The sequence below is a fragment of the Schistocerca nitens genome, chromosome 3 (genome assembly GCF_023898315.1).
Source record: "Schistocerca nitens isolate TAMUIC-IGC-003100 chromosome 3, iqSchNite1.1, whole genome shotgun sequence".
NCBI classification, from domain to species: domain Eukaryota; kingdom Metazoa; phylum Arthropoda; class Insecta; order Orthoptera; family Acrididae; genus Schistocerca; species Schistocerca nitens.
This window is the reverse complement of record NC_064616.1, coordinates 594,797,564-594,810,378: the sequence shown is the minus strand read 5'-3', so window position 1 is coordinate 594,810,378 and position 12,815 is coordinate 594,797,564. Positions and strand designations below refer to the sequence as shown.

General features: G+C 44.3%; 1 long non-coding RNA gene across 1 annotated transcript in view; it reads right to left on the bottom strand.

The window, feature by feature from the left end:
- The window catches only part of LOC126248512 (uncharacterized), a 666,116-nt gene extending 662,305 nt beyond the window's left edge, over positions 1–3,811 (bottom strand). The window contains exons 1-2 of the long non-coding RNA XR_007545497.1: positions 3,677–3,811; positions 3,448–3,592 (exon numbers count right to left, since the gene is read on the bottom strand). This is a non-coding gene — a long non-coding RNA (uncharacterized LOC126248512). The remainder of the gene's footprint in view (positions 1–3,447; positions 3,593–3,676) is intronic.
- Positions 3,812–12,815: the final 9,004 nt, after the last annotated feature.

The window sequence follows — 12,815 nt, the reverse complement described above, 5'->3', positions numbered from 1 at the left end:
GAGCATCACGGAAAAGCTACAAAGCCTCAACTGGCAGACGCTGAAACACAGGCGTCAACTGTCCTGCGAAAGCTAACTTGCAAAGTTTCAAGAAACGTATCAAGAAAAGAATCTAAAAATATGTTTCAGTCCCACATGCATCGCCTCCGTAGAGAACGAGATGACGAGATTAGATCAATTTTACAGTGCACAAAGGCATTTAACTAGACATTCTTACCACGCTCCATACGTCAACGGAACGGGAAGGAGCCCCAATTGGAAGAGTCCTCCGCCTTGCACATCACATAGGTTTGCGGAGTATGTACATTGATCTAGACATGTATACGTAAGAAATGTGGCAGTACGCCTCTGATTTGCTTCAACGTGTGCCTTTAATGCAACGAGTACGCTCTGAACAAACCGTAAAAGGTAATTAGCATTGCCTACCCACGAGCTCGTTACATCTGTTCCAGAATTGCACGTTACCTGTAGACGTTCAATAGACGCCGTTGAGCCTCTTTAACATTTGCTCGACGTGATACTAAGGAATTCCTTTATCAATAATTTCTTCCCATCACACGCAAGTTATTGCTAATAGATTTCTAATTCTTCTGATGACACGAATCCTGTGAAGTAGTAATATAACTATGCAAGTTTTGCCTAAGAAATATTTACAACAGGCTGGGTTTACGCAAAAACTTTGTAATGAGTTCAATAGAAGACGTACCAATATTTCAACTCCTATAAATACTTTGAGCATTCATGCAACTAAACAAGCAACCACCAGAAATATAAATGTACACAACCGAAAATCGATATGAGAAATATACTCTTCTGGCTGCAAGAGCTCACGTCCGCGCGTACAGTTACATTTTAATATTCGTAAAAGGATGAAAAATATGGAAAAATTATTTTAAAAATGTGTTGACTTATATCATTTCATTAATCCATAGGAGTCAAGGTTATGTATAAGCTGAATGAGCGCTTACTCAATTCAGCGGTACTACAGTTTCTTCCAGCAATCTAAATTTCATGGAAACAAAAATAATATAAGCAGCTCCTTTGTAAAAATATTTTCGTAAAATTAGGCTTGTCTACAAATTATTTACTTCAGTTATGCTTTCATAGGCGTCGTCGTAACATGGCACTATCTTTTCTCTCTCTCGCCAATCTGCAAGAAAGCGGCTAAACGGTAAACGCTGGACTAACAAGAAGGCCAAAATGTATCCCGTTGCTGGAGGTTTCTGACAATTAGCAATGGATTTTTTCTGTTACAGTTGGTTTGAGGGATCAAACTCCGTCTCGGTTCAAGCAGTTCTTCTACTGTTGAGTAAGTCGCTTTTCTGAGAGCCGGAATCGTGCTGTTTTGGATCCACAAAACAACGTAAATATGCTGTTGGCATGCAAGCAATGACTTTTAAAAGTTAGAAATAAGTCAACCGTCTTTGTAGAACGAAAAATTACTCAAACAATGTTTTAAAAAGCGTGTGATAAAATTTACGATCGTGTCACGTGCAAAATGAGTTACGGAAGTAGCAGATTTTCATTATGTTGTACACATCACCGTAGCAAAAGAATAATTATCACAAAATATATTGCAACTTAAAGGCCGTGAGAAAAAAGCTTTTTAAAGAAGGACGTCCGTGTAAATGGCATTTGTTTTAAAATTTGGCTGTGCGTGTCTCCGCAGTCAGCTCTTATAGCCAGGGCAAGTGTGAAATACAACGTGCCTAGTTAACAGTAGCCCTGATGGAGTTTATTATGGAACTATATTAACGGCTATGGATTTCGAAAAGCAGTACCAGTGCGAAATAGTGTCTGAAATAAGATTTCCACTTCGAAGTGCCTAGGTTGTGATTTATACTTCGTTGTTAAGTGGAAACCTTCGAATGTAAGCACTGGTGGTTCATCGTAAACTTTTGAAGCTGAGCATTGATAACTGGTGCGAGATGTGTCGGTCATGACAGCCGGCGCTGACGAAAGCACCTAAACTGTCGTGCCAACATTAATTTGTAGAAGCACTTAGATCCTAATTTAAAAAAAAAAAAAACAGAGCGAATTCGTCCACCGCTAAATTAATTTTAAAAAGCTTCCTGAACAACTGTCCGTGTCTCACGTGAGCAAAACACGTGTTACTGTACGAAGGCACAGGCGTCGTCAGTTAGTAATCTAATTAACACGGCGGAAACTGGCATCAGTATGCAGTTCATCATATAGCAAAAGCAGTGCACAAGATTTAAGCCATTCGGAGGTCTGTACGAGATATTCCTCACGTGGCTCTAATACCTCTAGCTAGGTAGCTTTCGCGGGCGTCGCTCAAAGCAACGAAAATGTAATGAGGCAGCAAAGTTTCAGTGACAATGAGTTTACTTTTAGTATATGGTAAAAATTAAAGTCTAATGCCCTCGTGCTGACACACACTTTGGCATATTCTTTTGTTTCCTTAAATGGTTATTCGTATAAAAAGAAATCTGCAGATAAAAGACGTAAGCAGTATGTAAACAATTCTGAAAAATTTCACTTCCATAAATGCTCTGTTGCACAAAGTTCCTGCTAAGAGCATCACAACAGTAGGTTACAAAAAACGTAATAGGCAAAGACGCGAACATTGTTATAACATCAATGCGAAATTAATTTTACCAGTGAAGAAGGTCCATGAAACAGACAACGATTACGAAGCCCCTAGAAAACAACATAGGACAACAAAGTTTTATTATTGGTGCTATGGGACATTTTTAAAATTCCAGTTTATAACAATTACATATCTCTCGCATTTATTATTATATACCTATATTTTTCCATGGATATCCTTTTGTTTTTTGCTAGATTAACCTACTTCCCTCATCTACAGTACTTTCCCCTCGGTTATCAGTATTAGCGTTATTGAGCCAACAGACTTTTATGCCTCAAAGGAAAATTCTGTCAGGCGAATGGATACCTGCCCTCTTAATAGTTTCTTACGATCAAACACAAACGAATGAGTACTGAATAGAATATGCGATTTCGCTCCGTTGCGAACGACACGTTTCGAACGTAGGGACGAGGAATAATTTTTTGTTATGGAGAACAAAAGCTATTCTATTGCTAATTTTTTGCATTGAAATGTATTTATTGTCTTAATTCGATATCGAGCAACTGGGGTTTCACATGTAGACACTTTAGTGTTATCGAAATGATATACCATCGCAACTACATCCTGTTAATGTCTCCTAGCGTCCACTGGTGTGGCAACTGTATAAGACTCCGAGGCTGCGAAAGGCGTAAACCTGATGACTGGCAAGCGAACGGCGAATCATAGAAATTACTAGAAGGAACTGTTGCACTTTTACTATGTCAAAAAGAAGAAAAAAACGAACAAAAACTAGGATAAAATATCAAAGAAAGTTGGGAGAAAAACTGTACGAAAGAAAAGATTGAAACGGGTGAAATGCAAGAGGAAAGCTGTCAGCAGTGAGGAGAGATGCGTACCTGTGGTGCACTGTGGTCGACGGCTGGCGTGTGAATAGGCGCAGCCTGGCCACGCTCATGCACGTCGGCTCTGACTCTGTAAGGACTAAACACGTGACTGCCGGCGCGCACCGCCGCTGGGCATGACACGTCAGCAATAGGCAACCTGCCAGATGCAAAACTCGCTCTGTCTTAACCAGTACCTCAGGCACAGAGCGATGAAACAGTAGGGACAAACCAGGAGACAGACCTTTGTTAATTTTTAATGTTTCACCGCTGCCGGATTACTGAGGAGAACGCGGAGGCAGGGAAGAGACGTGGGCCAGAATGTGATAAGAAATGCGTGTTGAGTGCTCTATATTGATCTACTACCTATCCCTAGCACATCTGCAACACTGCGCTGCCCGTCTGACGCGGGAGCGGGCCTTAGCGGCTGGCGGGCTGCGCATGCGCACTTCGCCTCATTACGAGCCGCGCCGCGCCGGCGCTGCTGCTTCTGCCGTTGTTGCCTTTAGCGCTTAGCGCTTCTCGTCATTAAAAAGAGACCAGCAATTTGCTCGGAATGGGCGCGTCCTCTTTCACCACCTAACGGGACAAAATGGTGTAACCCGTCCGTATGGGCCCACTTCCGAAATTACTTTTCTCCATGAAATTTTAAGGAGACATATTTCAGACATTACGCTTAATTGTTACTCTCTCTCTCTCTCTCTCTCTCTCTCTCTCTCTCCCTCCCTCTCCCTGTGTCCTTTTGCCGGCTTTGTCGCCGGTGCAAGTATTTTTAGCTGACGCCATTGAGGTGACTTGCATGTCGCCGACGATGAAACGGTGATGAGCACACACATCTAGTGCCCCCGCGGAGGAAATCACCGAAGCGTGCAGGAACCGAACCCAGGCCCCTTCGATCGGCATCCAGCCACGCTGACGCCACAGCTGCTGCGGCGGATAATTGTCAAACTGAAAGCCCGCGGTCGTAATTGCACTTATACTACAATCATCTTCAGCCAGATCGCATACGCAGTTTATTACGGTTACCGATTTCGGAGTAAGCCATTTTCACAACTATGACGGCCATTATAAAAGCAAAAATACAGTTAACAACAGCATTATTAAAAAAATATAAATTTTTGTGGCCTCCTTGAATAACGAAGTTAGGATGGGCCAGCTTACCAATTCTTTCCGCTGTTCAGTACAAAATGAATACTGTCGCAAGTTTTTCTGCACAGAATGTCTTCTTCCTTCTTTTTCTTAGCGTTAATCTCGTATAGTCCTGGTCCCGCTGTAGTCAAGATTTAGCAGATTTATTTTATTTAACTTCGCAGTTGCACTCCTTCACAGTCGGAGCAGTGGTCAGTTACTGAGCTCCGTCTTCTTAGATGCGGAAATTTATCGCAGCGTGTTGCGGAATACGTCTGGTTCTTCCGCTGTGCGATGCGGGCCGCAGGACACTGCGTGAAACGTTTTCCTTGGCGCGGGGCGAAGCGCGTCAAAACGTAAAAAATGAGAGTGGTGTTTGTTTATAATTTGACAACTGTGCATGATAGACTGATACGATAACTACCTTTTGGCAACTTTTTTTTTTTTTAATCAGTGAAAATCTTGTACTGTAGAAACAGAGAAATATTTAAGATTATACGAAAAGTTGCTTTTCCGCGTTACTCAGTATTTATCACGCTATATATCCTAAAATAAGTGTCGTACAACAACATAATTTTGTAGTTGGTTCAAAAAAATGGCTCTGAGCACTATGTGACTCAACATCTGTGGTCATAAGTCCCCTAGAACTTAGAACTACTTAAATCTAACTAACCTAAGGACAGCACACACATCCATGCCCGAGGCAGGATTCGAACCTGCGACCGTAGCAGTCGCGGGGTTTTTGTAGTTGGATTCAGTAGTACATGTCGATAACGTGTGCAAAGAATCTGCCCGACAGAGTCCGTAACAGTGAAGTAATAAATTAAAATGTCACGTATGATTTTTAGCAAACCAACATCCGAAATGTAGTAAGCGACAAACTTCTTCCCTTTAGAAAGCGAGAAAAAATTTCAGAAAGATTTGAGTTTATTTTTATAGTTTGTTGCAAGTCGGTGGGTGCTTAAGTCTCCCCTAGACGAGAGCAGTATTGTGTGGTTCATGGACGCGACGCGTATTCCAGCGCGCTGTGAGGCACATTTTAAAAGCTACTATAGGTGCGGTGTAGTGCGGTGCGACACTAGCAGCGGAGGCAGCAAAGGCAAAACATACAGCGCAATAATCGATCTAAAAACTTGTTAATTTTGGCACTTCGAAAGTACACGGAACTTAGGGTACTGGAGGAAGACTGTATATTATTGGGATGAGTACTCACGAAGCACGAAGTAGTCACACGAATGGTCTTACAGCATGAAGAAGAACGAACGTATAACATTTTAGTAACAAAAAGGTTGCTCGACGGTGCAGAGGAATCGCAGTTCCCACTGACCTATAACGTAGACGTATCAAAAATTAATGAACTACGCTAGGGCAACAAAATATCCTTGGTAGGTATCAGTGGCTACGCCAAAGCTGAGGGATTCACTGTGAGGAGCGTACTCAATGATTACTCAAACGGGCCGAATTTTAATCACCGTTCACCGTACTAATCACAGTAACGACAATATCCACCTCATTATAACTATGGTTAAAGGCTCAGTACAAATAAATGTATTACGTTGGACATAAAGACATTTATTTTTACATGTTTAATTTATTTTTCTCCGGTGTCTGTCCAAATTACCTCCTACTTCATTTAATTTCTCAACACAAAACTAGTACACTGGACTCGCATTCGGGAGGACGACGGTTCAATCCCGCGTCCGGCCAACCTGATTTAGGTTTTCCGTGATTTCCCCAAATCGCTCCAGGCGAATGCCGGGATGTTTCCTTCGAAAGGTCACGGCCCGCTTCCTTCCCCGTCCTTTCCTAATCCGATGAGACCGATGGCCTCGCTGTCTGGTCTCCTCCCCCAAACAATCCAATCAACACAAAATACGCTGTTCGAATCCAACTCGATAAGCCTCTCATCCTCTGCGGTCAGCCGGCGTTTCTGGTGAAATTTTCAATAATTAGATCCGAGGAATTAGCTTCTCTGATACTGCCTGTGCTCGCGAAACAAATACTGTAGCTGTCGCCTAGTTGCTTTCTGCTGCTCATTCGACTTCCCCCTCTCCTCTAACCGAGCAAATCGGTGTGACGTGCGGGACAGACTCGTCCAGAAGCACGCAGACGTTTCGCGCTAGTACAGACCGCAACGGCACTGCGTTGTCCGCGCCCTACGAAAACGGTCCCGTATGTTTGCATTCCAGATGGCAGCTATAAGAGTCGAGGGGCATGAAAGGGAAGCAGTGGTTGGGAAGGGAGTGAGACAGGGTTGTAGCCTACCCCCGATGTTATTCAATATGTATATTGAGCAAGCAATAAAGGAAACAAAAGAAAAATTCAGAGTAGGAATTAAAATCCATGGAGAAGAAATAAAAACTTTGAGTTTCGCCGATGACATTGTAATTCTGTCTGAGACAGAAGAAGACCTGGAAGAGCAGATGAACGGAATGGACAGTGTCTTGAAAGGAGGATATAAGATGAACATCAACAGAAGCAAAACGAGCATAATGGAATGTAGTCGAATTAAATCGGGTGGTGATGCGGGAATTATGGTTCAAATGGCTCTGAGCACTATGGGACTCAACTGCTGTGGTCACAAGTCCCCTAGAACTTAGAACTACTTAAACCTAACTAACCTAAGGACAGCACACAACACCCAGCCATCACGAGGCAGAGAAAATCCCTGACCCCGCCGGGAATCGAACCCGGGAACCCGGGCGTGGGAAGCGAGAACGCTACCGCACGTCCACGAGATGCGGGCTGCGGGAATTAGATTAGAAAATGAAAGGCTTAAAGTAGTAAATGAGTTTTGCTATTTGGGGAGCAAAATAACTGATGACGGTTGAAGCAAAGAAGATATAAAATATGGCAAGGAAAGCATTTTCTGAAAAGAGAAATTTGTTAACATCGAGTATAGATTTAAATTTCAGGAAGTCGTTTCTGAAAGTATTTGTATGAAGTGTAACCATGAATGGAAGTGAAACGTGGACGATAAATAGTTTAGACAAGAAGAGAATAGAAGCTCTCGAAATGTGGTGCTGCAGAAGAATTCTGAAGATTAGATGGGTAGATCACATAACTAATGAGGAGGTATTGAATAAAATTGGAGAAAGGAGAAATTTGGGGCACAACTTGACTAGGAGAAGGGATCGGTTGGTAGGGCATATTCTGAGGCATCAAGGGACCACCAATTTAGTATTGGAGGGCAGCGTGGAGGATAAAAATCGTAGAGGGAGCACAAGAGATGAATACACTAAACAGATTCAGAAGGATGTAGGTTGCAGTAGGTACTGGGAGATGAAGAAGCTTGTGCAGGATAGAGTAGCATGGAGAGCTGCATCAAACCAGTCTCAGGACAGAAGACCACAGCAACAACAACATATTTGCATTTTGCGAGTGGGGAGGGCGGTCTCGCTATGCAGCACGTTGCAAAAACCCCTGTGGGTATAAAAACGTAGCTTAAGGGTGGGAAGTCGTGTGATCATATTTTGACTGTGTATCGTATTTCTAAGGTGTAAATTGGGGACCAGCCCGGCATTTACCTAACGAGAGAGGAAAACAACCTCAGGCTGGCCGATGCACCGTTAATTCGCCGCGCTTATTCGATCCTGGTCTGGCTTTCCTCTCCATCTCGCAAGCTAGCGCATTTCGCATTACGTTGCACTACCAGCTTTTTTTGTACAGAACGTACACGTAACAATTTATAAGTGCTCAATATGGAGGACACTGGCATCTTTATATACTCATACATGGACATATGGGTGACGTGCTTCATACATTACTGGCCATTAAAATTGCTACACCACAAAGACGACGTGCTACAGACGCGAAATTTAACCGACAGGAAGAGGATGCTGTGATATTCAAATGATTAGCTTTTCAGAGCATTCACACAAGGTTGGCACCTACAACGTGCTGACATGAGGAAAGCTTCCAACTGATTTCTCATACACAAACAGCACTTGACCGCCGTTGCCTGGTGAAACGTTGTTGTGATGCCTCGTGCAAGGAGGAGAAATGCGTACCATCACGTTTCCGACTTTGGTAAAGGTCGGATTGTAGCCTATCGCGATTGCGGTTTATCGTATGGCAACATTGCTGCTCGCGTTGGTCGAGATCCAATGACTGTTAGCAGAATTTGGAATCGGGGGGTTCAGGAGGGTAATACGGAACGCCGTGCTAGATCCCAACGGCATCGTATCACTAGCAGTCGAGATGACAGGCATCTTATCCGAATGGCTGTAACGGATCGTGCAGCCACGTCTCGATCCCTGAGTCAACAGATGGGGACGTTTGCAAGATAACAACCATCTGCACGAACAGTTCGACGACGTTTGCAGCAGCATGGACTATCAGCTCGGGGACCTTGTCTGCAGTTACCCTTGACGTTGCATCACAGACAGGAGCGCCTGCGATGGTGTACTCAACGACGAACCTGGGTGCACGAATGGCAAAACGTCATTTTTTCGGATGAATCCAGGTTCTGTTAACAGCATCATGATGGTCGCATCCGTATTTGGCGACATCGCGGTGAACGCATATTGGAAGCGTGTATTCGTCATCGCCATACTGGCGTATCATCCGGCGTGATGGTATGGGGTGCCATTGGTTACCCGTCTCGGTCACCTCTTGTTCGAATTGACGGCACTTTGAACAGTGACGTTACATTTCAGATGTGTTACGACCCGTGGCTCTACCCTTCATTCGAACCCTGCGAAACCCTACATTTCAGCAGGATAATGCACGACCGCATGTTGCAGGTCCTGTACGGGCCTTTCTGGATACGGAAAATGTTCGACTGCTGCCCTGGCCAGCACATTCTCCAGATCTCTCACCAACTGAAAACGTCTATTCAACGGTAGCCGAGCAACTGGCTCGTCACAATACGCCAATCACTACTCTTGATGAACTGTGGTATCGTGTTGAAGCTGCATGGGCAGCTGTTCCTGTACACGCCATCCAAGCTCTGTTTGACTCAATGCCCAGGCGTATCAAGGTCGTTATTACGGCCAGAGATGGTTGTTCTGGGTACTGATTTCTCAGGATCTATGCACCCAAATTTGCGTGAAAATGTAATCACATGTCAGGTCTAGTATAATATATTTGTCCAATGAATACCCGTTTATCATCTGCATTTCCTATTAGTGTAGCAATTTTAATGGCCAGTACTGTAATATCCATGAACGATTATACAGGGTGGTCAGAAACAGTCTGAAAAACTTGGAACGGTGTTACAGGGTATGTTGAACTGAGAAATAATTGTTAAGAAAAAATTCGGTATGTTGCGCCGTTTCGGAGCTAATTAGCATTGAGTTAAGCCAATCAGGCCGTTCGCGCGCAAATTCAAGCGGCTCGCCAAATGCAAAATTAGTGTCAGTTGTTCACATAGCGTAGATGATAGCGCACGTTCCTGCTGAGCCTTTGGCTCGGGTTCGATCCTTACTGCCGTCCCATACCCTATATTTGTATCGCTCTCATGTTCGGTTTTAGCAAAGCTAACGAAGAATATGTTTGCCGACACCGTCGCTGACTGGCCGCTCGAATTTGCGCGCACAATGGCCTGAATGGTTAACTTCAGTGCTAATTAACTCGAAAACGGCAAAACGTATTGCATTTTTTCTTAATAATTATTTCCCAGCACAGCCTACCTTGCAACACCCTTACAAACTTCTTTGACTGTTTTGACCACGCTGTATAAAGATGCAAATGCCAAAAGCCTGCAGCACTTATAAACTGTGACGTGTACTACTATATAGAAAAACTTACGACAGGATATATTTTGTATCGAACAGGGGAAAGAACTGATATGACTGCACATCGCACCTACGTTATTCATGGACGCTATATAAATGTGAACTGTAGTTTCTTTACGCAGCTGATAATTGCAGTTTTTCTTTTTTAATTCCTGTAACAGATCTGAAGATGGCCAACTCCGTAGCTGGTAATCATAACAAAGTTCATATGGAATCAATTACTGAAAATAATTCTAGTAAAATTCCTGATCCCTCGTTTTTGGCACATTGTTCTACATTTATGTTCTAAATAGAGACACAATAGAGAAAAAAAAATACTTTTCATACGAAACGATAGACAGTTCACTATGAGTTTTGGAGTTCAGTCACTTTGCAGTAAAATTACTAACTCTTTCTGTTTATCGTCGTTAAAGACAAGTATAATTTTTATTAGTTTAACGTCAAAAATGAAATACCACTTACGTCGTCCCAGACAGTAAGTACATTACTGGATTTGGAAATAAAATTACATCAGGTCTAAAATATCGAGGAGAAATGGTTAACTTCATACAGAGAATTAATAAATCATTATTTCGAGGGAAATATATTCACTTGGACCGATAAAAAACACTTTGTTATAAAAGGACATAGGGTAAAGTTCTTCAGTTCTCCTTAATTGACTTAAAAGCCGAGTTACTCATCAAACCTTTTGTGCTTAAGGCTTCCGTCGGGTGACACCATATCAACTGCAAGAGATGACCACTTGTGTCTCTTTTTAACATTGTGGGCTCACATATTTGAAATACATCTCTTTGGAAGAGACTGACTCACCAGGTCATTCTCAAGAGTTTCTGTCGGCTATGCAGAAATGCGACTGTTTGGAAACACAAAAATGGGATACGTCACTATGGAAACAAAGCTGATTTTCCGATAAGATTTCAAGCAGATAAACGCCACACCGACAAGAAAAAAGCGACTAGCATGATGGAAAAACATGTAGACGACGTTCTGGAACTGCAAACTGAATATTGGTCTAAGGTTAAGATGCGTCAGGTTGGAAATAAGCTCTTCAACTGAGGGCACTATCCTTCAAAAAGGATAACTTTGCCACTTTTCCTGTTTCTCATCTGCTGTACGAGCTGATACGTACAAAATGCTTCAAAATCAACACAGACCATTTGTCTTGGTCACTAGTACCACAGTTTGTGAAAATATGACGAATAAAAACACGTTTACAGGTTGTTGTTGTTGGTCGTGTGACTAGGGCATCCCGTCGGGCAGACCGTTCGCCGGGTGCAAGTTTTTCGATTTGACGCACCTTCGGCGACTTGCGAGTCGATGGGGAAATGAGGATGATTTGGACAACACAACACCCAGTTCCTGACCGGAGAAAATCTTCGACCCACCCGGGAAGCGAACCCGGGCCTTTGTGATTGATATTCTGTCGCGCTGACCACTTAAAAAAAAAAAAGAGTAGAGTGGTCAGTTATGAGCAGGTGGAGATAAGGCAGGCAGGGGCCGGAACCCGAGGCCTGGCCGCGATGCCTCCCCCCTCCCATAACTGAATCACTCCCTCAAAGTAGCTTTTTGATTTATTTTTTTATTTTATTTTATTATATTTTTTTTACCAGGAACAGGGTAAATGAACAAAATACACTCCTGGAAATGGAAAAAAGAACACATTGACACAGGTGTGTCAGACCCACCATACTTGCTCCGGACACTGCGAGAGGGCTGTACAAGCAATGATCACACGCACGGCTCAGCGGACACACCAGGAACCGCGGTGTTGGCCGTCGAATGGCGCTAGCTGCGCAGCATTTGTGCACCGCCGCCGTCAGTGTCAGCCAGTTTGCCGTGGCATACGGAGCTCCATCGCAGTCTTTAACACTGGTAGCATGCCGCGACAGCGTGGACGTGAACCGTATGTGCAGTTGACGGACTTTGAGCGAGGGCGTATAGTGGGCATGCGGGAGGCCGGGTGGACGTACCGCCGAATTGCTCAACACGTGGGGCGTGAGGTCTCCACAGTACATCGATGTTGTCGCCAGTGGTCGGCGGAAGGTGCACGTGCCCGTCGACCTGGGACCGGACCGCAGCGACGCACGGATGCACGCCAAGACCGTAGGATCCTACGCAGTGCCGTAGGGGACCGCACCGCCACTTCCCAGCAAATTAGGGACACTGTTGCTCCTGGGGTATCGGCGAGGACCATTCGCAACCGTCTCCATGAAGCTGGGCTACGGTCCCGCACACCGTTAGGCCGTCTTCCGCTCACGCCCCAACATCGTGCAGCCCGCCTCCGGTGGTGTCGCGACAGGCGTGAATGGATGGACGAATGGAGACGTGTCGTCTTCAGCGATGAGAGTCGCTTCTGCCTTGGTGCCAATGATGGTCGTATGCGTGTTTGGCGCCGTGCAGGTGAGCGCCACAATCAGGACTGCATACGACCGAGGCACACAGGGCCAACACCCGGCATCATGGTGTGGGGAGCGATCTCCTACACTGGCCGTACACCACTGGTGATCGTCGAGGGGA